Source organism: Stenella coeruleoalba, assembly GCF_951394435.1.
Source record: "Stenella coeruleoalba genome assembly, chromosome: 10".
NCBI classification, from domain to species: Eukaryota; Metazoa; Chordata; class Mammalia; order Artiodactyla; family Delphinidae; genus Stenella; species Stenella coeruleoalba.
The window spans coordinates 59,527,985-59,555,106 of record NC_137156.1 but is presented as its reverse complement, the minus strand read 5'-3'; positions in this window follow the sequence as shown (position 1 = coordinate 59,555,106).

The following is a 27,122-nucleotide window of genomic DNA, read 5'->3' as shown; positions in this document are numbered from 1 at the left end:
CAGCGGGGGCTGGGAGCCGAGCCTCGGGCTTCAGTCGGATCCCAGGGAGAGGACTGGCAGCGTGAACACAGCCTGCAGGCGGTTAGTGCACCACGGCTACCCGGGAGGGAGTCCGCGGAACCGTCTGGAGCTGGCGAAGAAACAAGAGACGTTTTCTTACCTGTTTCCTGGTGCGCGAGGACAGGGGATTAAGAGTGCTGCTAAAGGAGCTCCAGAGACCGGCAGGAGCCGCGGCTAACAGCGCAGACCCCACAGACAGGCATGAGACGCTAAAGCTGCTGCTGCCGCCACTGCCAGGGTCCCGTGATCCAGGAACAACTTCCCCGGGAGAACGCACGGCGCGCCTCAGGCTGGTGCAACGTCACGGTGGCCTCTGCCGCCCCAGGCTCGCCACGCACTCCGTGCCCCTCCCTCCCCCCCCCTCCCCCGGCCTGAGTGAGCCAGAGCCCCAGAATCAGCTGCTCCCTTAACTCAGTCCTGTCTGAGTGAAGAACGGACGCCCTCAGGCGACCTACACGCAGAGGCGGAGCCAAATCCAAGCTGAACCAAAGGAGCTGTGTGAACAAAGAAGAGAAACGGAAATTTCTCCCAGCAGCCTCAGATGCAGCGGATTAAATCTCCACAATCAACTTGATATACCCTGCATCTGTGGAATACCTGAATAGACAATGAATCATCCCAAATTGAGGAGGTGGATTTTGAGAGCAAGATATATTATTTTTCCCCTTTTCCTCTTTATGTAAGTGTGTATGTGTATGCTTCTGTGTGAGATTTTGTCTGTATAGCTTTGCTTTCACCATTTGTCCTGGGGTTCTGTCCGTCCGTTTTTTAATTTTTTTTGTTTTTAAAATTTTTTCCTTAATAACTATTTTTTATTTTAATAACTTTATTTTATCTTACTTTATTTTATTTTAGTTTATCATCTTTCTTTCTACTTTTCTCCCTTTTATTCTGAGCTGTCTGGATGAATGGCCCTTGGTGCTCCAGCCAGGAGTCAGGGCTGTGCCTCTGAGGTGGGAGAGCGAACCTCAGGACACTGGTCCTCAAGAGACCTCCCAGCTCTACAGAATATCAAACGGCGAAAACCTCCCAGAGATCTCCATCTCAACACCAAGACCCAGCTTCACTCAACGACCAGCAAGCTACAGTGCTGGACACCCTATGCCAAACAACTAGCAAGACAGGAACACAACCCCACCCATTAACAGAGAGGCTGCTTAAAATCATAAAAAGGCCACAGACACTGCAAAACACACCACCAGACATGTACCTGCCCACCAGAAAGGCAAGATCCAGCCTCATCCACCAGAGCTCAGGCACTACTCCCCCCCACCAGGAAGCCTACACAACCCACTGAACCAACTGTAGCCACAGGGGACAGACACCAAAAACAACGGGAACTATGAACCTGCAGCCTCCAAAACACAGACCCCAAACACAGTAAGATAAGCAAAATGAGAAGACAGAAAAACACACAGCAGATGAAGGAGCAAGGTGAAAACCCACCAGACCTAACAAATGAAGAGGAAATAGGCAGTCTACCTGAAAAAGAATTCAAAATAATGATAGTAAAGATGATCCAAATACTTGGAAGTAGAATAGAGAAAATGCAAGAAACATTTAAAAAGGACCTACTAGAACTAAAGAGGAAACAAGCAATGATGAAAAACACAGTAAATGATATTTAAAATACTCTAGAAGGGATTAATAGCAGAATAACTGAGGCAGAAGAATGAATAAGTGACCTGGAAGATAAAATAGTGGAAATAACTACTGCAGAGCAGAATAAAGAAAAAAGAATGAAAAGAACTGAGGACAGTCTCAGAGACCTCTGGGTCAACATTAAACACACCAACATTTGAATTAAAGTAGCCCCGAAGTGAAAAAGAAAGGGACTGAGAAAATATTTCAAGAGATTATAGTTGAAAATTCCCTGATATGGGAAAGGAAATAGTTAATCAAGTCCACGAAGCACAGAGAGTCCCATACAGGATAAATCCAAGAAGAAACTCACCAAGACACAAATTAATCAAACTATCAAAAATTAAATACAAAGAAAACATATTAAAAGCAGCAAGGGAAAAATAACACACAAGGGAATCCCCATAAGGTTAACAGCTGATCTTTCAGCAGAAACTCTGCAAGTCAGAGGGAGTGGCAGGACATATTTAAAGTGATGAAGGAGAAAAACCTATAACCAAGATTACCCAGCAAGGATCTCATTCAGATTTGATGGAGAATTTAAAATCTTTACAGACAAGCAAAAGCTGAGAGAGTTCAGCAACACCAAACCAGCTTTACAACAAATGCTAAAGGACTTCTCTAGGCAAGAAACACAAGAGAAGGAACAGACCTACAATAACAAGCCGAACACATTTAAGAAAATGGGAATAGGAACATACATATCGATAATTACCTTAAATGTAAATGGATTAAATGCTCCCACTACAAGATACAGACTGGCTAAATGGATACAAAAACAAGACCCATATATGTGCTGTCTACAAGAGACCCACTTCAGACCTAGGGACACATACAGACTGAAAGTGAGGGGATGGAAAAACATATTCCATGCAAATGGAAATCAAAAGAAAGCTGGAGTAGCAATTCTCATAGCAGACAAAATAGACTTTAAAATAAAGATTATTACAAGAGACAAAGAAGGGCACTATATAATGATCAAGGGATCGATCCAAGAAGAAGATATAACAATTGTAAATATTTATGCACCCAACATAGGAGCACCTCAATACATAAGGCAAATACTAACAGCCATAAAAGGGGAAAGTGACAGTAACACATTCTTGGTAGGGGACTTTAACACCCCACTTTCACCAATGGAAAGGTCATCCAAAATGAAAATAAATAAGGAAACACAAGCTTTAAATGATACATTAAACAAGATGGACTTAATTGATATTCATAGGAAATGCCATCCAAAAACAACAGAATACAAATTTTTCTCAAGTATTCATGGAACATTCTCCAGGATAGATCCTATCTTGGATCACAAATCAAGCCTTGGTAATTTTAAGAAAACTGAAATTCTATCAAGTATCTTTTACGACCACAATGCTATGAGACTAGATATCAATTACAGGAAAAGATCTGTAAAAAATACAAACACATGGAGGCTAAACAATACACTATTTAGTAACGAAGTGATCACTGAAGAAATCAAAGAGGAAATCAAAAAATACCTAGAAAAAAATGAGAATGGAGACACGACGACCCAAAACCTATGGGATACAGCAAAAGTAGTTCTAAGAGGGAAGTTTATAGCAATACAATCCTACCTTAAGAAACAGGAAACATCTCGAATAAACAACCTAACCTTGAACCTAAAGCAATTACTGAAAGAAGAACAAAACAACCCCAAAGTTAGGAGAAGGAAACAAATCATAAAGATCATATCAGAAATAAATGCAAAAGAAATGAATGAAATGATAGCAAAGATCAATAAAACTAAAAGCTTGTTCTTTGAGAAGATAAACAAAATTGATAAATCATTAGCCAGACTCATCAAGATAAAAACAGAGAAGACTCAACTCAATAGAATTAGAAATGAAAAAGGAGAAGTAACAAAACTGACACTGCAGAAATACAAAAGATCATGAGACATTACTACAAGCAACTCTATGCCAATAAAATGGACAACCTGGAGGAAACAGTCAAATTCTTAGAAATGCACAACCTGCCAAGACTGAATCAGGAAGCAATAGAAAATATGAACAGACAAATCACAAGCACTGAAATTGGAACTGTGATTAAAAATCTTTCAGCAAACAAAAGCCCAGGACCAGATGACTTCACAGGCGAATTCTACCAAACATTTAGAGAAGAGATAACACCTATCCTTCTCAAACTCTTCCAAAATATAGCAGAGGGAGGAACACTCCCAAACTCATTCTACGAGGCCCCCATTACCCTGATACAAAAACCAGACAAAGATATAACAAAGAAAGAAAACTACAGGTCAATATCACTGAACATAGATGTAAATGTCCTTAACAAACTGCTAGCAAACAGAATCCAACATCACATTAAAAGGAATGTACAACATGATCAAGTGGGATTTATTCCAGCAATGCAAGGATTCTTCAATATACGCAAATCAATCAACGTGATACACCATATTAACAAATTGAAGGAGAAAAACCATATGATCATCTCAATAGATGCAGAGAAAGCTTTCAACAAAATTCAACACCCAGTTATGATCAAAACCCTGCAGAAAGTAGACATAGAGGGAATTTTCCTCAACATAATAAAGGCCATATATGACAAACCGACAGCCAACATCGTCCTCAATGGTGAAAAAGTGAAACCATTTCCACTAAGATCAGGAACAAGACAAGGTTGCACACTCTCACCACACTTATTCAACATAGTTTTGGAAGTTTTAGCCACAGCAATCAGAGAAGAAAAGGAAATAAAAGGAATCCAAATTGGAAAAGAAGAAGTAAACCTGTCACTGTTTGCAGATGACATGATACTATACATAGAGAATCCTAAAGATGCTACCAGAAAACGACTAGAGCTAATCAATGAATTTGGTAAAGTAGCAGGATACAAAATTAATGCACAGTAATCTCTGGCATTCCTATACACTAATGGTGAAAAATCGCAAAGTGAAATTACGAACACACTCCCATTTACCATTGCAACAAAAAGAATAAAATATCTAGGAATAAACCTACCTAAGGAGACAAAAGACCTGTATGCAGAACATTATAAGACACTAATGAAAGAAATTAAAGATGATACAAATAGATGGAGAGATATAGCATGTTCTTGGATTGGAAGAATCAACATTGTGAAAATGAGTCTACTACACAAAGCAATCTACAGATTCAATGCAATCCCTATCAAACAACCACTGGCATTTTTCACAGAACTAGAACAAAAAGTTTCACAATTTGTATGGAAACACAAAAGACCCCGAATATCCAAAGCAATCTTAAGAACGAAAAATGGAGCTGGAGGAATCAGGCTCCCTGACTTCAGACTACACTACAAAGCTACAGTAATCTCGACAGTATTGTACTGGCACAAAAACAGAAATATATATCAATGGAACGGGATAGAAAGCCCAGAGATAAACGCACACACATATGGTCACCTTATCTTTGATAAAGGAGGCAAGAGTATACAGTAGACAAAACACAGCCTCTTCAATAAGTGGTGCTGGGAAAACTGGACAGCTACATGTAAAAGTATGCGATTAGAACACTGCCTAACACCATACACAAAAATAAGCTCAAAATGGATTAAAGACCTAAATGTAAGGAAAGAAACTATCAAACTCTTAGAGGAAAACATAGGCAGAACACTCTGTGACATAAATCACAGCAAGATCCTTTTTTACCCACCTCCTAGAGAAATGGAAATAAAAAAAAAAAAAAAAACAAATGGGACCCAATGAAACTTAAAAGCTTTTGCACAGCAAAGGAAACCACAAACAAGACCAAAAGACAACCCTCAGAATGGGAGAGAATATTTGCAAATGAAGCAACTGACAAAGGATTAATCTCCAAAATTTACAAGCAGCTCATGCAGCTCAATAACAAAAAAACAAACAACCCAATCCAAAAATGGGCAGAAGACCTAAATAGACATTTCTCCAAAGAACACATACAGATTGCCAACAAACACATGAAAGAATGCTCAACATCATTAATCTTTAGAGTAATGCAAATCAAAACTACAATGAGATATCATCTCACACCAGTCAGAATGGCCATCGTCAAAAAAATGTAGAAACAATAAATGCTGGAGAGGCTGTGGAGAAAAGAGAACACTCTTGCACTGCTGGTGGGAATGTGAATTGGTACAGCCACTATGGAGAACAGTATGGAGGTTCCTTAGAAAACTACAAATAGAACTATCGTATGACCCACCAATCCCACTACTGAGAAAACCATAATTCAAAAAGAGTCATGTACCAAAATGTTCATTGCAGCTCTATTTACAATAGCCCAGAGATGGAAACAATCTAAGTGCCCATCATCGGATGAATGGATAGAGAAGATGTGGCACATATATACAATGGAATATTACTCAGCCATAAAAAGAAACGAAATTAAGCTATTTGTAATGAGGTGGATGGACCTGCAGTCTGTCATACAGAGTGAAGTAAGTCAGAAAGAGAAAGAGAAATACCGTATGCTAACACATATATATGGAATTTAAGGGAAAAAACTGTCATGAAGAACCTAGGGGTAAGAGAGGAATAAAGACACAGACCTACTAGAGAATGGACTTGAGGATATGGGGAGGGGGAAGGGTAAGCTGTGACAAAGCGAGAGAGAGGCATGGACATATATACACTACCAAAGGTAAGGTAGATAGCTAGTGGGAAGCAGCCGCATAGCACAGGGAGATCAGCTAGGTGCTTTGTGACCGCCTGGAGGTGTGGGATAGGGAGGGTGGGAGGGAGGGAGACGCAAGAGGGAAGAGATATGGGAACATATGTATATGTATAACTGATTCACTTTGTTATAAAACAGAAACTAACACACCATTGTAAAGGAATTATACCCCAATAAAGATGTAAAAAAAAAAAAAACTGGAAAAGTCCTGGGTGAGGAGCTTTTAATATTGTACTTCCCAGCATACATGAGATACACAGACGATGGAGCCCCGACTTCCTCATCCCTCCAGCTGCCACCATGGGGAGGAACAAGCCGCATAGCCAGCCTGGCCTATGGTTTGGGGGATTCAGGCTGAGTTGTCTTCAGTCCCTCCATTAGGTCAGAGAGAAAAGACAAACACTGGTGAACCCACTACCTCCCCCAGCAAGGCCTTTTGGGGCAAAGGAAGACCCATTTGAGGCCATGAATCCAAAAAACTCACATTCACACCCATTCCATACTCATACGTGCACCTTTCTGCCTTGAAGGAAATTGCTTTCCATTTGAAGAGTTGTTGTGAGCACAGAAAAGATGAGTTACAATCTAGAAGTCTGTGCCCGGTACCAAAGCAGACGGGCCCACGGGAAGGACTGTGGTGTGGAGACTGACAGAACCTCTCCTGGGGCCCAGGCTCTGGGGGCATGGCTTACGCTGGTCATTTCATTTTATGCTCCTGACAGCCCTGAGAAGGGGCTCTATTTTACAGAGGAGGACCCAACGCTTTCAGGTTCAGAGTAACCTGCCAACGTTCACAGCAATAGTGAGTGGTGGACCCCAGGTCTGTCTGACTCCAGAGGCCATCCTCTTAAACCCACGCCCTGCTGCTTTTGTGCTCCAGGGACAGAAGACCTGGGTGGGTCCTGATACTGCTTCTTAATAGCTGTGTGACCTAGGACAAGAAACTTCACTCTCCAAACCTCAGTTTCTCTGCCTGCAAGATGGGGCTAGAAGTAGTGCTGACTTCATGAGGTTATGTGGAAAGTTCTAATCCGTAATAAGCTCTCCATGAATGCGAAGGGCAATCCAGGAGTGCAGTTCAGAGGTGGTATAAGCGAGCCAGACTAATAGTGAGGGCAGCTCACAGGCAGAGGCTGAAGGCTGGGGCATCAGCCCGTTGGATCTCAACCCTGGCTGTACGTCAGAATCATCTGGGGAGTCACACCTCAAACCAGGTAATTATGAACATCTGAAAGTAGGACCCAAGCATCGGTATTTCTGCAGATCCTCAGGTGACTCCAGTGTGCAGACAGAGTTGAAAGCCATTGGCCTAGCCCTTTGCTCTTAGACGTGAGGACCTTCGATAAGCATGGGTGTCACTGGGAGCATGTCAGAAATGCAGAATCTCAGACCCACCTCAGATCTGCTGAATCGGAATCTGCATCTGAGCAACATCCCTGGGTGATTCGTGTGCACATTATTTTTTTTAATTTTGATTAATTAATTTATTTATTTGGCCACACCACACAGCATGTGGGATCTTAGTTCCCCAACCAGGTATTGCACCTGTGCCCCCTGCAGTGGAAGCGTGGAATCCTAACCAATGGACCGCCAAGGAAGTCCCTTGTTTGTACATTAAATTCTAAGCATCCCTTGGCTGGCCTGTGGGTCACAGATGGGGGAAATCAGCAAAATGCCAGGCTATGAACCCCATTAAAAGCCAAAGTACAAGTGAGGGGGGAAATGAGGGGCAGCTATTTAGAGCAATCATTCACGGATAACCTCATCTCCTGGCAAATGCAAAGGGCAAGGGCAGGGTAGGTCTCTATATGTTTAAACTTCAATGAATCCACGATCGCGGACACTCAGGAAGTCGGGGATTCTACCAGCCACCCAGTGTTTGCTCATTCACCACTGTATCAGCCAGAAGACTAACATTATCTGGTGTCAACAATGCATGTAGCCTGGGATTAGCAGGAAAATATCAGCCTGCATGAAGCCTTGGAATCATGATAGGGAAATAATTCCCAAAGGGCCTTTTCCTCACCCAGAATGAGCAGCTCTTCATCGATGGGCAAACAGGGGCTGCTGAGGCAGGGTCTGAGGAGAGTGGGTGGTGGCTGGGTCCCAGCAGGGCTGTGAGCTCAACCTCTGTGACAGAGCTCAGGGCAGCCTCTGTTGTGGCCCCAGAAACAGGACTTTCTTGGCAGGGAAAAGGGGTCTACAACATCTGGAACCTGAAGGAATGATATAAAGGAAATTTTTTTAATAAATTTATTTATTTATTTTTGGCTGTGTTGGGTCTTCGTTGCTGTGCACGTGGCTTTCTCTAGTTGCGGCGAGCGGGGGCTACTCTTCGTTGCAGCGCGCGGGCTTCTCATTGGGGTGGCTTCTCTCGTTGCGGAGCGTGGGCTCCAGGCACAGGGGCTTCAGTAGTTGTGGCTTGCAGGCTCTAAAGTGCAGATTCAGTAGTTGTGGCTCATGGGCTTAGTTGCTCCGCGGCATGTGGGATCTTCCCGGACCAGGGCTCGAACCCGCATCCCCCGCACTGGCAGGCGGACTCTTAACCACTGGGCCACCAGGGAAGCCCTATAAACTAAATTTTAATCCGTATTTATTAACTCTGGTAATCCCGATGGGTTCAACATATTTGATAAAAGGCAGCTGGAAAGCAGATTCTACATCTTATACTGAAAGCATTCAAGAAGACTGTATAAACACGAAGACTCAGTTTTAAAAAGCAGTTCAGTCTGGTTCAGTATTCACCGTTATCTTAGCAGAGGCAATTCTTTGGGTTGGCCTTTGATAATCTAATCAAAGCTATGGATCCTCTCTCTAAAAAAATGGACATAGGGCTTCCCTGCTGGTGCAGTGGTTAAGAATCCGCCTGTCAACGCAGGGGACACGCGTTCGAGCCCTGGTCCGGGAAGATCCCACATGCTGCGGAGCAACTAAGCCCATGCGCCATAACTACTGAATCTGTGCTCTAGAGCCCATGAGCCAGAACTACTGAAGCCCACGTGCCTAGAGCCCGTGCTCCGAAACAATAGAAGCCACCGCAATGAGAAGCCTGCGCACCGCAATGAAGAGTAGCCCCTGTTCGCCACAATTAGAGAAAGCCTGAGCACAGCAACAAAGACCCAATGCAGACAAAAATAAATACATTTTTAAAAAATGGACATAAACACAAACTACCTACACAAAGTACCGACAACTTCAGGGAATCCACAGACCCCTGAATCACTTCCTTGAATCCACCTTAGAGTGTCCTGGAGCAGACCAAAATGGAATTCTGCTGGTTTGCTTCCCAGCATTCATTAGCACTTCTGATAATGCCACATTTATTTCTTTCGGGGTCCACCTACTTCCAGTCCCTGTACTCAAGGTTGGAGCATGTGACATGGGGCTGAACCACGCAGTGCATCCCATACTCCTGGCTACAGTGACTGGTCAAGGGATAGACACATGAACCCATTTAGGACCAAAAAGTCTCAGTGAAAATTAAAGGAAGGCCATTTACTCTTTCCTATTGATGTGGAACAGGAATGCTGTAGCCACAGCAGCGAGGAGCTGCCAGTTGCCATCTTGGGATCACAGGGGAGGGTCTTTGTGCTAATGGACTCAACATAAAGTAAGCAGAGCCCAGAAATTATGAGAGAAACCAGATCCTGAACCCGACATTTTAGCCTAGAAGTCCTGTCATATCTATCTTTGGATGGTTTAGTAAATAAAACTGTAAGTTCGGCTTCCCTGGTGGCGCAGTGGTTGAGAGTCCGCCTGCCAATGCAGGGGACACGGGTTCGTGCCTCGGTCTAGAAGATCCCACATGCCGCGGAGCAGCTGGGCCCGTGAGCCATGGCCGCTGAGCCTGCGCGTCCGGAGCCTGTGCTCCGCAACGGGAGAGGCCACAACAGTGAGAGGCCCGCGTACCGCAAAAAACCCCCCAAAAAACCGTAAGTCCATGCTTAAAGCAGTTTGAGTCACATGCAGCAGAAAGTGCTCAGATGAATAATCTTCATTAACTCACTGGACAGCCTGATGGCCCTTCATGCAGCTACCAGTTAAACAAATAATGTCACTATGCAAGTGTTTGCAGATTACAGAATGTTGATTTCTAGCAAGCCAGAGTGGAAAGAGGCTTCAGCCACCCAGACCCCAGATTTAGGTGAATTCTCTTCAGCCCTGTGGAAAACGCTGTGCCATGCGATAAAGCCAGGCAGACCTGAGAAGAGATTTGGCTCCTCCAATTTACTAACTCAGGCTGCATCCGAGTCTCCTGTTCCCCATCTATAAAAATGGATGTATTCACTGCTATATATAAAATAGATACACAACAAGGAGCTACTGTATAGCACAGGGAACTATATTCACTATCTTCCATTAATCTATAATGGAAAAGAATCTGAAAAATTATAGATATATATTTATAGGTGTAACTGAATCAGTTTGCTGTACACCAGGGACTAACACAACACTGTAAGTCAACCATACTTCAATAAAAAATAATTCATCAAGCTTAAGATTTTAAAACTGCACTGTGTGTAACTTATACCCCAATCTTTTAAAACACAGACTAATATATATACATACCATATGCACATTATATATAAACACATAGATAATATATATGTATGCATTTTATATATAATATATACATCTGCATGTAGCTATTTTATAAATATATATATTACATACTACATACATGTTACCATTTCCAAGTCTAATCAAGAAATTATTCTTTTGGTTACTTTTTTTTAAAGATTTTTTTGATGTGGACCGTTCTTAAGTCTTTATTGAATTTGTTACAGTACTGCTTCTGTTTTATGTTTTGGTTTGTTTTTTTTTGGCTGTGAGGCATGTGGGATCCTAGTTCCCCATCCAGGGATCGAACCCACACCACCTGCACTGGAAGGCAAACCACTGGACCACCAGGGAAGTCCCTTGGCTACTTTCACTCCTGGCGGTTTTGAGTTTTGTTTTCCTCAAAATCAGTCTCCTTTTCTTCTCTTTAAATTTTGATTTTATTAATAAGATTCTACTGTTGGCAAAAACATATTTTAAGCTTTTAATTTTATCTATTTTCTAAATAGATGACTCATCTGGAGTCATATAGTACTACTCTCAAACACACCAGGGATCAAGCCCATTTTGCCCAAACACACTGCATAACCTTCCTCCTTCTGAGATCTTGCCGCCTCCCCAGAATCCACCAGAAGTGGGCAAGGTCCTCTTTGTCTCAGACCTCCGTGCCTTCACACATGCTGTTCCCTGTGCCTGGAAAACCCTTCCTTCTTTCTTGGTATGTCTGACTTCCACACATCCTTCCAAACCTAACCAGCCTTCTTGGTATCCTCCCCCTTTCCTCTACCTGCTTTCCATGCATGGCCTCTGTGTCAGAATTCTTCTCACTGAACTCTGTCTGTTTTCAATTCTGTGAATTTCTCCAGCTCATCTCCAGAGACATGTCTGCGTGGGCTTTACTTCCCCTTCCATTAGTGCCCAGCAAACAGAGGGGCCGCAGTTTGTCAGAACATGACCCTGCAAATGGATAGAAAAACCTTAAGTTCAACTGAAACATAACAGTTTTACAGGGTTTTCATAAATAAGAAATTTCCAATATTGCAGAAGTTCATCTGGAGACTGAGGAAATGAAGTGTTCATAAAAACAAAAGTGCTGTGAATGCAACGGTGTAAGTGAGAAGCTTCTCTTTTCTATGAAAACTAATTGCCCCCCACAGGCTGATGGCAAAAAAAGGAGCAATGAAGGATGCCAGAATTATTTATAAAGATCTGGTTGCTGTGGCTTTGATAAATTTAACATGCAATGCCCTTCAGAACCTCAACCCCAGTGGGAGCCTGTTGCTTCTGTGATCACAACTTGAGATATGTTTAAGGTTCTGCCTCGGGCTGGGTTTCAGAAACATCAAATGCCTGAATTTGTGTGTGTGTGTGTAAAAGAAGTCATAAACGCTTTGGAGAACTAGAGAACTATTTGGAAATATATCTCATCAGGGACTGCAAGTCTTTGAAATATCTATTCCAAATCCCCACTCATTTTTTCCTCCGTACAGCTCCTGGGTAGAAAGACACAGAAGACCTGCTTTTGTGAATTTAAATACAGGCTTCCTAGAAATCTGGTGGATGTTAGTGATTCTTGGGGATAAACAGATAAAAGCTCTGAGTAAAAACCTCGGTTCCACCCAAGATTCATGATCCCAGAGATGTATCCAACTCATCTACCTTCCTCCACGTTGCCACCAACTCCAGTCCTCTGGGGCTTTCCTCCAAGGCTTTCCTCCAAGGTGTGAAATATTTTTAGTAAATAAGTTGAAAGAAGAGGAAGAAGGAAGTCAGGTGGAGGTAATCATCATCTGAGCATCTCTGGACCCTCTCCAGGTAGCTCTGGGAAGACAGAAATGTTAACAGGATCTGAAAGTAACATCTCTCCATAAATTCATGGCAAACAGCATTTTGCTACTTCTGATTCTACTCTACTTTAATGGAACTCGGCTCTATGAACCATGAAGCTCCCAATATCCAGGCAGGAGGACAAAAGGAAAGGAAACCCTGAGTAGTTGTATGATCTTGGTGCCTGTTTAGAAGGATGTTAAAACGGGGCTCCTCTGGCCTCAGTTTCAGAAGATGCTTCACTATGTTAACCACAAGATAGCCAAGTCAATCTGAGACACAGCCTTCCCATACACAAACTTACCAAGTAAGTGGGAACCCTCAGCTGGATCAAGGATGTCAAGCAAGATGAAAGCATGGAACGAGATATGATTTGAGGAGGAATTCTTTGGAGAAAACTGTGTTGGGACTTCAAGAGTTTAGATGGAATGCTACCTCCATTGCTTTTGGTCTAGAGAGAGGGCTTCAGTGGGAATATTCAGAAGGCTTTTGGGTTCTCTGAGCTGGGGAACAACATGGCCTGGAGTAGTACTCCTGCCTGGGAAATCAAGGGTGTGTGTGTGTGTGTGTGTCCTGTGGACCAGATGTGGGCCCTGTTGAGTCTTATTGAATTGTATCTCGATAAGGCTGTTATTTTAAGAGAAAGAGAGAGAAAGAAAGAGAGAGAGCAGTGGGGTACCTCAGTCTTTGAGCCAAACAGGCCTGTGCTGATACCAGCTCCATCACTTACTGGCCATGTGGAAATCTCTCGAAGCCTCTGTTTCCTTACCTGTAAAGTAGGAACTTAAATACCTACTATACAGGCTTATTGTGAAGACTGAGTAAGACTGAATAAGATCAGGTGTATGAGCTGCTAAATATGCTGTAAGAATACAGGATAGAGCACATAATAAGTGGATGCTAATAGTAATATTAGTAATAGTATTAAAGGATGAGATGTGCTTGGCCTCAGAGGTCTTTTCATTCATTCATTCATTCACTCATTCATTCGTTGAGTGAATACATACCAAGGGCTACCCTGTGCCTGACAATGTTCACAGCACTGGGGATATGGCAATGAACAAATCAGGAAAAAAAAAATCCTACAATGGAATACTATTCAGCCAAACAAAAAGAATGAAATTTTGCCATTTGCAGCAACATGGGTGGGCTTGGAGGGCATTATACTAAGTGAAATAAGTCAGACAGAGAAAGACAAATACTGTATGATATCACTTATATGTAAAATCTAAAACATACAACATGGGACTTCCCTGGTGGTCCAGTGGCTAAGACTCCGTGCTCCCAATGCAGGGGGCCCGGGTTCGATCCCTGGTCAGAGAACTAGATCCCACATGCCACAGCTAAGAGTTCGCACGCCACAACGATGATCCTGTGTGCCGCAACTAAGACCCAACGCAACCAAATAAATAAATATTAAAAAAAAAAAGTACAACAAGCTAGTGCATATACAAAAAAGAGGCAAACTCACTGTTATAGAGAATAAACTAGGGTTTACCAGTGTGGAGAGAGAAGAGGGGAGGAGCAATACAGGGGTGAAAGAGAGGGAGGTACAAACATTTGGGTGTAAGATCGGCTACAAGGATGCATTATACAACATGGGGAATACAGCCAATATTTTGTAATAACTGCAAACTTAAAAAAATTATGTTATATTTTATTTTTATTTTAAAATTTTATTGGCATATAGTTGGTTTACAATGTTGTGTTAGTTTCAGGTGTACAGTAAAGTGATTCAGTTATACATATACATATATTCATTCTTTTTCTGATTCTAAAAGTTATATTTAAAAAACTCCTGGTCTTGTGGAGCTTACATTCTAGAAGGGGGAGAAATACTACACAGACAGACAGACGTGGCAAATATCAGACAGGGACAGACGAAGGCCTCCAGGCCTTCTCAGAGCAGCTCGTTTTCAGGTTTTGCATTTCAGCCTTTAAATGAGGTTTCCCTTGAACCCATAATCCTCAAGGCTACAATCCTCAAGTTTGCAAAACTTCTGCCCATGGTATTCCCAAGACACTCCAAGCTGCATCTTGGGGCAAACCTGGCATCTCAGGCATAACTATTCTTTCCATATTTGATGCTAATGACCTGACTTAAAACAGGCCCTCCGGAAATAGAGACACAGATGTAGAGAACAAACGCATGGACACCAAGGGGGGAAAGCAGCGGGGGTGGTGGTGGGATGAATTGGGAGATTGGGATTGACATATATACACTAATATGTATAAAATAGATAACTAATAAGAACCTGCTCTATAGCACAGGAAACTCCACTTCTCTGTACAGTAGAAACTAACACAACATTGTAAAACAATTATACCCCTCCCAAAAAACAGGCCCTCTTACAAAATCGATGTTGCCATCACTTTCAAGAGAAAGCTATACTTCCCAGCAAACACAGTTCCAAGTAGTCATCGAGATTCCTGCTGATAATAGGGCCTCATGTCTCTCTGATTCAGTCTGGATCTTTCAAAACGCCTTGATTAAATTTGGCTCTTCTGAAATGTCAGTGGCTTTGACTCAGGAAGTGTGAATTCTCAGCAAGTCTGCCAAGTGTAGGACGCTTCCCTTCATCACACATTCACTTTCTTCAGTGACTGAGGCCTGTGTCTTACACAAATGAGTGCATTTTTAGCCTGATGGCTGAGGAAGAACTCTTTCCAGAATTAAATTCCCATTTCCCTTTGTCTCGCAGGCTCACTGTGCCCTGTGGGGACGTCATGCCCAGGTCCCCTCAGTCTCCTGAGCCTGGCGGTGCAGGTTCCCAGCTCACTGGGCAGCGATGTTTGAATGACAAGGGGATGTTGAGGCAACATTACTGGGAGGGTGTCCTTGGCTGTGATAAAGCACTTCTCAGTTTTCAGAAGTCTCTGCAGGCTCCTCTGTCTTCTCTCCCTCCCGAGCTCATGGCAGAGAGATGGGCTACGATTCTCTGATGCGATGCATTTGACTGATAGAACAGACACAATGACAGTCCCCTCTGGGAAGCAGCTCCGAGAACTGACTGCTGTATTTTCTGACAGGTGACAAGGGAGGAGGATATGAATGGACCAGGTACACCTGTCCTTTAATAGCCTGACACCTGGAACGACCAGCACCCCAGTGGCCATGGAAACAAAGAACAGGGTTGGGATGGGAATAGGGCTGAGACTGGGGAGATTTCACTGAGACCCTCTGTGTGTTGCTGGGGAACACGTGGAAATATTAGCTGCATCTCCTCGTGTGTCCTTGTTCTTTCTTAGCCCAATAGCTAAGACCTCCCACAGGGGCAGGATGAGAGAACAAGAAACTCAAAACTTTGGCTTGGCTTTTAAATGTCAAAAGTCATTCTGAGTTGTAAGAAACTGAAGGACTTGGCATGAAATTTACAGATCATCTAGAAACTTTGAAGACTTGTGATAGCTCAGAGCCAGTTTTCCCTGCCCCAAAGGAGAGGAGGGTCCCAGGATTAAGGAAGGGACAGCCTCTGGGGGTCATGTGGGCAGCAAGGGAGGTGGACACTGGGGCTTTCCCTGGAAATGGCGTTGCTCCTCCACCACCCACTATATGGAAACTGCGGGGCATTTCCTAGGGACCTAGGGACCAGGGGGATAGGATAGGGACCTCAGACAGGCATGGGGTCCACGCCTAAGGTTGCAGATAAAACACAATACTAGGGACAGACTAAAAAATCACTCATTGTTTACCTGAAATTCAAATTTAACTGGGTGACCCGTATTTTTACTTGCTAAATCTGGCAGCCCTACTACTGGGAGAATCTAAAAGGCCCCCTCACTCTGAGCTTGAAGAGGGAGACACAGGCAAGGAAGGGCCGCAGGACACAGCAGCCTGGGGTGCATCGCCACCCCGTGACCAGCAGCAGGGGAAGGAAAATGTTTGGTCTGCATCCCAGGGAGCCCCAGAGCCAGCCTCTGGGTAAGGTTTCAGAAATCAGATGAGGAGAACACAGCTGCCACCTGCAGGGACCCCTTTCTTCAGAGCACCAGAGCAGATTGATGGTGGGACTCAGACCAGATTTTCACACACACACACACACACACACACACACACACACACACACACACACCCATACGTGTGCCTCTGTGCAAAAACCCCCCATGGATCAAGCCCTGTGCCAGTTGGTGCACTTTTATGCTTAATCCTTTCTAAATGCGTTATTCTTTCCTTTGTCAGCCTCTCTACCCTTGCAACTACCCCGTAAGGTAGGTGTTTTTTATCTCCATTTTCCGGATGAAGCAATATAGACAAAGAAGTTAGGTGAGTATCCCAGAGTCACCTTGCTGGCAGGTGGCAGAACTGAGGCGTGAGGCCGGCTGTTTAGTTCCGGAACCCGCACTCTCAACCTCCATGGGCTTGGCCTAAGGAATTCCGGAGCAGGAGGACGCTGTTGCAGGTCTATGACTGAGGGCAGCCCGGGCAACGACACTCCCAGGACTGTGGAGAACGCCAGCCCAGACCGAAAGATGCTCGGGGTCTCCAGCCTTCCCTCCTGTCAGCCCTGGCCTCCCGGGAATGCAGGGATACACAGGACACAGGAAGGAGGATTAAGAGATGAGCTTTAGGGCTTCCCTGGTGGTGCAGTGGTTGGGAGTCCGCCTGCCGATGCAGGGGACACGGGTTCATGCCCCGGTCCAGGAGGATCCCACGTGCCGTGGAGCGCCTGGGCCCGTGGGCCATGGCCGCTGGGCCTGCGCATCCGGAGCCTGTGCTCCACGGCGGGAGAGGCCACAGCAGTGAGAGGCCCACATACCACAAAAAAAAAAGATGAGCTTTAGACACTGAGGATGGGAACAAAAGGGAGTAATGGCCCCAGAAGAGAACCAGCAATGCCTCCCTCACAAACCCCCACATACTCTAAGCCAGGACACAGAGACCCTCTGATCTGGAGTGGAAGGAATTTGCAGGGGTGGTGGAAGCTGTTCTCTCCAGGTACAAAAGACATCAGTGCCTTGTAGGAGACTCTCCCAACAGAGTCTTAAGTCCCCAGGTCATGAACTCTGGAAAACTGGCAAGGATTTGGGGTGACCTGATCATGAAGCATCTGTCTTTGTATTTCTTCTGATTTTACTATCTTCCCAACACTCAGTCTCTGCCACAGGCTGTGGCCAATGACAGTCATGTGGGAGTAGAATGTAACACACGTTGGCGTTAGACGTGGAATAGCATGATGGTTAGGTAAGAGAGGCTCTGAAGCCAGCCTGCCTGTGTTCAAATGCCAGCTCTGCTGGGTGACATTGGACAAGCTCCTGACCCTCTCTGTGCCTCTGTTTCCACATCTGGAAAATAAGGACGATAATAGCACGTGCTTCACAATCTTTCTGAGGAGCAAATGAGACAATATATGTAAAGATCTTAGAGCAGGCCTGAAACATAAAAGCCCTCAAGAAGTTAAGATTCTGGGAGAGTGGGGCTTAGTTTAAAAGCTGCTGCAGTGACACAATTAGTTTTGAGTCTGAGGGAGGAAACTGAGGCACAATTCTAGCCCCTTGTCCACGGCCTGGAGTCGCTAAGTAGCAGAGCAGTAATTCCCGTTTTATCTGGATGGCTCCAAAGCCGGGGCTCCATTCCTTACATCCTCCTCTTTCTATTTACATCAAGTAAACTGGGCTGAGCGGCGTCCTGAGGCCTCAGGAACTTGGCGCCACTGCCACCTGGTGGTGATGCTGCCACATGGCCCGAGGCTGGGACTCCCCACTGAAGGCAACCAGAGGTGAAGAATCGAGGACACCCAAGGAGCAGCTTGACCAGTGAAATGAGACAGGTCCCCAAAGTCTCTCTGGAAACCTTGTCCACAGGGAGCTCAAGATTCTCGAGATTAGAATCTCTCCTTCTTGAAAAGGCTCTTTGAGCAAATGCTTGCCAGGGTCTACATGTGTGATTAGTTGTTTAATCAGATTAGCCAGCTCTTGGGCAGGAGAAAAGTCAGGGGGATGGGACATGGGACAGGTAAATTTTGATGGAGAAGATGCGTTCAGAAGGACTTAAAACATAAGCCTCACCTAAAGAGGTCAGATTTGGGCTTCTGCATATTCACAATGGAGGTGCTTAGCATGATCCGAAGGTGGCCTCCCCGAACAGCTTGGGCTCTGGTGGGGAGAAGGGGTGCAGCATTAGAACTCTTTCCATTTCATGTGACAGAAGGCCAGCAGACACTGGCTTAGGCAAAGAAGGGAGCTGTATCTCAGACACTAAAAAGTCCACAGGCAAATCGGCTTTAGGTACCTGCTGTATAGCACAGGGAACTCCACTTTGCTGGACAGTAGAAAATAACACAACATTGTAAAACAGCTATACCCCAATTTTTTTTAAAAAAAAAAGGTTTCAAGGGAAAAAATGTCTGCCTTAGGTGCATCTGGATGCAGGGACTCAAATAATGTCAGCAGGTATGTCTCTCATCATCTCTTGGGTCTGATATCCTGTGTCCTGGCTCAAATCTCAGGCAGGTCAGTGTGGCCACAACAGCAGCAGGCTTATGTTTTCCTGGCTTGCTAGCAGAGAAAACACACTTTTTTCCCAGAGTTCTGGCAAAAGTTCCAGGGCTGGTGCTCACTGGCTCAGCTTGAGGCATGTGACCATCAGCAAGGCTCTCACTGGTCAGGCCTAAGGCATGTACCCGCTACTGGAGCCAGAGTAAGGCTGACCCCCACTGCACCATTGAACCATGTGGGCCAAGAGTAGGGGAGCAGTAGTTTCCACCCCAGTAATCAAGACGGTGCTACCAGAAGGGCACGTGTTCTGCATGGATATATTTTTCACCGTGACGTCAGGAGGACTAAGGAAGAGTCCAATAGCTGAGTGGCCAGCATGTGCCAGGCCAGAGCACCCTGGCCATGATGAAACACATCCAGCCCCTCCACATGGAGGGAAGGCCACGACCCCAACCCTACTCTGGTCGCAGATTAAGGGATCCTCAGGCCCAAGCTTCCCCATGAGTTGATGCTTCTCTGAGACCAGCGATGGGACATTTCTTTAATGCACACAGTTGTGTACTTTCCTGGGGCAAGGCCTTTCTCCTGGTCCTCTGGTGGTGCCCAGTTGTCCTCAAATGTGGCCTTGGCTCTAGCCTGCAAGGCCTCTACCCTCTACTCCCTTCTTGCTCCCCAGCTGTAGGTTATACACACAGACACACACACACACACACAATCCCGCCTCCACCACCAGTTCCAGACCTCCCCTCCCTGGTGCTCTGGCCCCTTCAGAGCACTGTTCCCACTGAGCCCCACCTCTGGGCTGCATCACTCAGAGAGCCTAAGCCCAGCCTGTGGCCTCCACTCACACCCTAACTCATCCCTGCAGAAGATTCTGGTCTCCTCAACCACTCTGAGGGCTCCAAGGGCAGGGGCTGAGCTTCCTCCTTGCCTCCTCGCCCCTTTCAAGGCAGAGGACAGAGATGTCTACACACCTCAAGGGTGGATAAATTATCTCTTATCTGGAGCAAATTATCTCATATCAAGAGGCAAGAGAGCCAACAGCCAATCCAGGGTGGCTACCCAGAAGCAGCAACGGGTGTCAGGATTCACTTGGGCTGCAGCAGAACTGTTTAACTTGTCTGGGCCCCTGGCCCCATCTTTCTGGGCCCTGTCCCATCCCAGGCAAGAAGAGGCCGAGGGCAGGGGGAGCTGACAAGTGACTTGGGCCTGAGCAGGGTCAGGATGAAGGGGAAGTAAGAGAGAGGCATGGGCAGCTGAGGCTATTTTTACCCAGATCTGAGCAAAAAGAAGTGTGGGTTGCTCTGGCCAGTTAGTCCCATCCCCTGGTGCCTGGCCACAAAGTCAAGAGACCTGAGAGCAGGGCTGTGTCTCCCCTCAGGGCTGTGTCTCCCCTCCCGGGCTCCGTGAGGCAGGGCTGCGTCTCCGCCCTTAGACTGGGGCTCTTCGAGGGAAAGGCTGTGTTTTTTCAGAGTCATGCTTCCTGATTTAGGGCTGTGTCTCCCCTCTGACTGGAGGTCCTTGAGGACAGGCCTGGGTCTCCCCTCGGAGTCGGGTTCCCTGAAGGAGTGCTCTATCTCCCCCTCACTGTGGCTTCTCAAGGGCAGGGCTGGGTTTCCTCAGAGTGAGCTCCCTGAGCGAGGGCTGCATCTCCCCCTCAGACTGTGGTTCTTGGAGAGCAGGGCTGTGTTTCCTCATAGTGGGGCTCCCTGAGGTAGGGAGGTGTCTCCCCTCAGTCTGGGGCAGCACCCACTGGACTGGGAGCCAGAGGGAGGGATGGGAAGAGGACAGGCAGAAGTGAGAACTTCCCCCAGGTGTCCTGGAGACTCCCAGCCTTGAGGCCCTGGCCTCTCTCTAGGGACCGTGGACTTGGAGACTCAGGCACTGCCTGACGGGAGCCAGCCACACATTCTCACTCCCTGTGACAGGCAAGGTGGATTGGGGTCAGAAGCCAGGCTAGGCTGATGCCCATATTCAGAAGTTAGGTATGATCCTGGGGTCATGGGTCACTCTGGATTGAGGCCCATGATCAGGATCAAAGGTTAGTTTTAATTGAGACCCATGATAAGGGTCAGGGGTCAGGTTAGAGGCAGGGATCAGTCTAAGATCATGTGTAACTCTGGGTGGAGGCCTTAGGTCATTAGGGATCAGCCTGTGATCAAGGGTCAGATTTGGCCTAGAGTCAAAGATAGGTCTAAGCAGAATAGGCTTGCAGGAGGAGCTCCAGCTCTCTTGCTACCCAATCATCACCACTCTGGGCCTATCATCCCAGGTCTTCCCAGAGGCAGTGACTGACATGGACTCAAGCCCTGAAGCATGACAAAGTCTCCCCTGAGAGACGTGTGGAGGAGGAACAGCACAGGCAATGCCAGGGAGGCATGAAAGAGCTTGGTGTTCTACAAGGCAGAGCCCAAGGCTTGGGCAGGAGTGGGGAAGCATATCCAAGACCAGACTAAGGAGGGGCTGGGGAGAGCTTCCCTCAGAGCCTGTGAGAGGTCAGCATTAGAATCCTGGGACAAAGGGAAGGCGGCGTCAGCTATGGGTTTTAGGAAGACTCATTCACTTATTTGTTCATTCCATAAACACCAACAGAGGGCCATGTGCCAGGCACCATTCCGGGGACTTGAGATACATTGGGGAACAAAACACCTGCAAACCCTGCCCTCGTGGAACTTCTATTTTAGCAGAGAGAAACAGACAATATGTGTAATAGAGTACGTTCACAAATAACTAAAGGACATTGTAACTTAGGAGGTGATAAGCACAATGGGGAAAAGATGTAGACAGGGTGAGGGGGCCCAGTCCAGGATTCGGAGGGGAGGAAGCAGTTTAGAGTATGAAGTAAGGGAGTCAGCCTTAAAGAGAAAGGTGAGGAGCTATGGTGATACCTGGAAGAAGAGCATTCCAAGCAGAGGGACCTAAGACCCAAGAGCAAGAGTGGGCTAGGAATCGGAAAACAAACTTACGGGTACTAAACGGGAAGGTGGGGGAGGATGAGTTAAGAGTTTGGGATTAACATGTACGCACTACTATACATAAAATAGATAAACTACAAGAACCTACTGTAGGACTCCCTTGGTGGTGCAGTGGTTGAGAGTCCGCCTGCCGATGCAGGGGACGCAGGTTCATGCCCGGTCTGGGAGAATCCCACATGCCGCAGAGCGGCTGGGTGCGTGAGCCATGGCCGCTGAGCCTGCGCGTCCGGAACCTGTGTTTCGCAACGGGAGAGGCCACATCAATGAAAGGCCTGCATACCGAAAAAAAAAAAAAAAAGAACCTACTGTATAGTACAGGGAACTACATTCAATATCTTGTAATAGCCTATAATGGAAAAGAATATATGTATATGTATAACTGAATCACTTTGCTGTACACCAGAAACTAACACAACATTGTAAATCAACTACATTTCAATTTTTAAAAAAGAGTGGGCCAGGAATGAGTTCTTGGACTAGCAGGGAGGCCAGGGGTGGCTGGAGACAAGAGTGGGAGAAGCAGAGGAGAGGTAAAGCGGAGGTGATGGGGGTCTCACTCAGGATTTGTAAGCACTTTGAACTAAGGAGCAAATCACCTCATTTATGTTTTAAGATGTGTTTTAAAATAATCAGTCTTAGAGAAATAGTTAAATAACACCACAGGACGCAATCACCAAAACTCCGACTGTGGGAAGCCAGTGAACAGGACCAGTCCAATTTCTTCCAAGGAGAACTTGTGAGGAAAGGAGAGGCAGAGAGATGAGGGAGCCTCTATATTGAATTATAATATGTGAGCCTCATTTAAACAAACAACTGGTAGAAAATAAAAGTATTTATAAGGCAAAGAAAGAAAATTAAATAATGAGATTATTTAACGCTGTTAAGGAATTTTGGCAGGTGGGGAGGTGTGGTGAGCATAAAAATGGTATTATGTGATGATAGTATTGTGCGTCTTTTTTTTTTTTTTGAGTACTTATCCTGTAGAGGTAACTACTGAGTTATATTAAATATAAAATGATAGATCAGTGATTTGATTTAAAATGATCATGGCTGGGGTGGGGACACAGAGAAAACAAAGTGATGGGGGATACGTGGGAGTTCATTATGCTATTTTATCCACTTTGTATATTTTGAAGCTTTTCTTAACAAGTTAAAAAACAATAATAATACTCAACTTGCCTGCTGAGGTTGGAGAGTAGGAGGCCAACACCTTGATTTCCACAGAGGACCTAGGTAGACCATATCTGGACTTCTGACCTACAGAAAATATGAGGTAATAAATGGGTGTTGCTTTAAGATGCTAAGTTTGTGGTAATCTGTAACACAGCAACAGAAAACTAATACAGTTCCCTTATCCCTTTCCCCTCCCTTGCCTTACAGAGAGAAAACAGGACTTAGACGTTTATCTTTCCTGGACATTTTTTAGACTTTTTCTATATATTTTTGTACCCATAAAAGTTACATAGTATTGTTTGCAGATTTTAAGTTCTATATAAGGAATACTGTATTGTACACCTCATTCTGCAACCTGCTTTTCTTGCTCAATACCATATTTTGAGATATCTATCCCTGCTGGGAAATGTGGTTCTAGTTGATTTTTTTTTTTTTTTTTTTGACAGTTGAATGGAATTCCTGAGGGAAGGGTGTCCAGGTCTTCCACTCTGACTGTAGATTTGACAATTCATCCTTTTTTCATGTATCTTGAGGCTATATCATTAGATGCTTAGATGTTCATGATTATTTCATCTTTTTGATAGATTGAATGTTCTAATAGTATGAACTATTCCTCTTAAATTTCCCATCTTAAATTCTCCTCCTTTCACATTTACTGTGATGATTAATGTTTGTGATTATTCCTGATATCTGATTTTATGCTTCTATGTATCATGTATTCTTGTTTCTAATCTCCCACATTGACGGAGTTTTCTTTGTGCTATTTTTCCTTCTTCTAGTTGTTTGGGAGTTCCATTGAGACTTCCATCTTTTTCCGTCGATAGCCTTAAATTTTTAACACACACACTAGTCTCTGATGGCATCAATTATGTTACTTAATCCCCAGGTCTGTTTTGTCCCGTTGACATTATCTTCCTTGTCCAGAATCTCTGTCCAAGGCCAGCTACACAACAATTCACAGGAAGCCGGGGCTGGGAGTGGAGAGGTGAGCGTGGGAACTGAGATCTTCTGTGGACCTTAACTGAGCTCCTCCTGGGGTCGGGGTGCTACAAGGGCCACAGAGTCCATTGCCTCAGGAATGAGCTCTGAGACACAGCCTGGTGCTGGGGTCCTGGGCACCCTCCCTGTGACTCATTCCCTCTCTGCCACTAATCGCCCAGAGCCTTGCCCCTAACTCAGTCTCCTCCCAATACACGCTGGCCACGCCCTGCTCTCACACCCGGCTGGGAGCAGATGCGTCTGTCCTGACTCACACCCATACACAGCACACACACTCACGTGCTCTTATACACGGACACACACACGCACATGCGCACACAGATACGGCAGTAGGCATTTGACCAAGAAACTGTGGCTGCTGTTAGAGAGTAAATGGGGGAGGCGGGGAGTCCTCACCTCTGGAGTCTCCCAGACTTGCTGTACCACGATGCCAAGCCGCATGATGACAGACCGCTGACCCCCTCATAATGAGCCCTGGGATTCTGAGGAAAGGAGCTCCCTCTTAAGTCATCCCTGTCTGTGCCCAGAATAGGCATTCCCCAAGGGTAGGACCTTAGGCTCCTCTTTCTCTGTCGCCTGGAGCAGGAGCTCTCCCCCGGCCTTCATTTTCCACGCCTCAGTTTCCCCTCTGTGGTAGCCGCAGACATGCCTCACTTGGATCTCCTGTCAAGAAAGAACGTGCCATTCAGCTGTGGGGAATGCAGTGAGCTGACAGGCTCTCTGAGTAGCGCTTTCAGGATGCACCACAGCATTTGAGGTGAGGGTTCTGCTCTTCCCAGATGGCCCCCAGACACTGACTGTGCAGAGTAGGGTTACTAAGGCGTCCACGTGTCACCTTTGCTCTGCAGCTCCGGGTCAGGCTAGCAGAGGCTCTGTCAGAGCTGGGTCGCACTCTGAGGTTCTCCCTGCTGGGTCCTGCCTTTTCCTCCTTTGTCTTTCACAGGGTCCCCCGGCCATCCAATAAACTTCTGATAATACTAACTCCGTCTTAGCATCTGATCACTAGAGGGCCTGAACTGATGCGCCTAGAGTTGGCACCATCACCTCCCCTCTGCCCCCTCCCCTCCCGAGCTCTAAGCCCAGCCTCCAGGACCAAGGAGTGATGCTGGCCATTTCCAAACCCGTCCCTGGGCTTCATTTCCCCATCTCTCAAGTCAGAACAGTTCTCCCTCCATCACCTGCACTCCCATGAACTCTTGTTTTTTAGCTAGTGCAGCTGCAGCATCACCAGAAGATCCCTCCAGTGCCCTCTGAAGCAGTGGTAGGCTGTCCTAGAGGGGCAGCCAATGTCTAAGTCACTGCAACATCCCCAGTGCTCATCAGAGGGCCAGGTCAGTGGAGGCGGTGATACAAGAGGGATGAAGGAATGCTATTCACTGCAAGCAGTTACAGAAACGATGAAAGGAATATTGCTTCTCTAAGCAATAGGCCTCTCCTGCCCTCCACCAAACCATGGCTTGGAGTTAAGAAACATCTTCTCACAGGAAGAACCGGCCCCAAAGAAGGAGAGGCCTGGGGAGGTGATGAGCACCTCTTATCCTTGGAGCTGCCAGCCCCACTCGATGAATAAAGACCTAAGGTGTCTTCAACTCAGAAGCCCAGAAAGGGCAAATCTTGCTTGCATCCACACAGAAATGTGGATGGCTCCGGAAGGGGCATCCTGAGCAGTGACTCCCTAGGCCAGGTCCCTGCCAAGGAGGCCAAGACCACACCGTGGTCCCCAGCTGCCCTTCCCACTCCACTGCAGACCTCACCATCATTGAGTTCCTCAGCTGGGAGCCTTGAAGCAGTGAGTGCACGACTCAAGAGGTGGGAGAAGGACTGGGGGAGGCAAGGTGGCACCCACAGCAAGAATGAGGCAGGCAGCCAGGAAGCCACGCAGGCTCCAAATGAGTAACTGCCGACTCTTTCCTGCCTCGCCTGTCATCACGGGGGAAGGCAAGTGACTCTGCCTCTCTGTCTTTCCCCCCACCTTCTGCACCCCTCTGTTTCCCGCATCCAGAAGGGAGGTGGGGCTTGGGCCAGAGACTGGAGACTGGTTCCAGGGATCCAGGAGGAGAGACTTCAGAACAGAATACCCTTGGAGGAATCCATTCAAGAGGACATGGGGGAGGAGAGAGCAAGAAGTGGCTGTGGCCCCCTCCCCAAACCTGGACTGATGAGGCAAAGGTCAACTCCAAAGGGACTCGGGCTTCGGGGTGGGGGGTGGAGAATGGAGATCCAAGTCACTGTTTCCCACCCCCTCAAATAGTCTGTCTCTGTGCCCCCCCCCAACACACACACACCTCCTGTTTCTGATATCCCACTCCCACCCCAGAAGCTTTCCCAGATCATCAGACAGGTGAAAGGATGGTTTTCTCATCAGATTCCAAGAACTCCCCAGGAGTAGGCCCCCAGGTGATCCCCACAGTGCCTCAGGACATAGAACAGGACATGCGGTAACAATTCGTCAAAACAAGGTCAAACATACTCTTGGTTGAATTGTTCAGGTATTGGTTTGTTTTGGCTATTTTCTTTTTCCTGCTTCTTTTACTTCTGAAGTTGTTTTGTGACTTTTGATAGGTAAGGAAGGGTGGGTCTCCCAGGAGAACGATTCTGAAAGAACAAAGAAGTAATTTTCATTGCAAAGAATCTGCATGGAAACTACTATTCCTCAGTCACCCTGGGTGCAAGGGCATCCAGGGGCCCTGCCAGTCACTCTCGCTGCTTCCAGCCTGCCCACGTGTAGTCCTCAAGCTAAGGAGGGGGTGTCGTGTGGACACCCTCCAGAACAAGGGAAGAG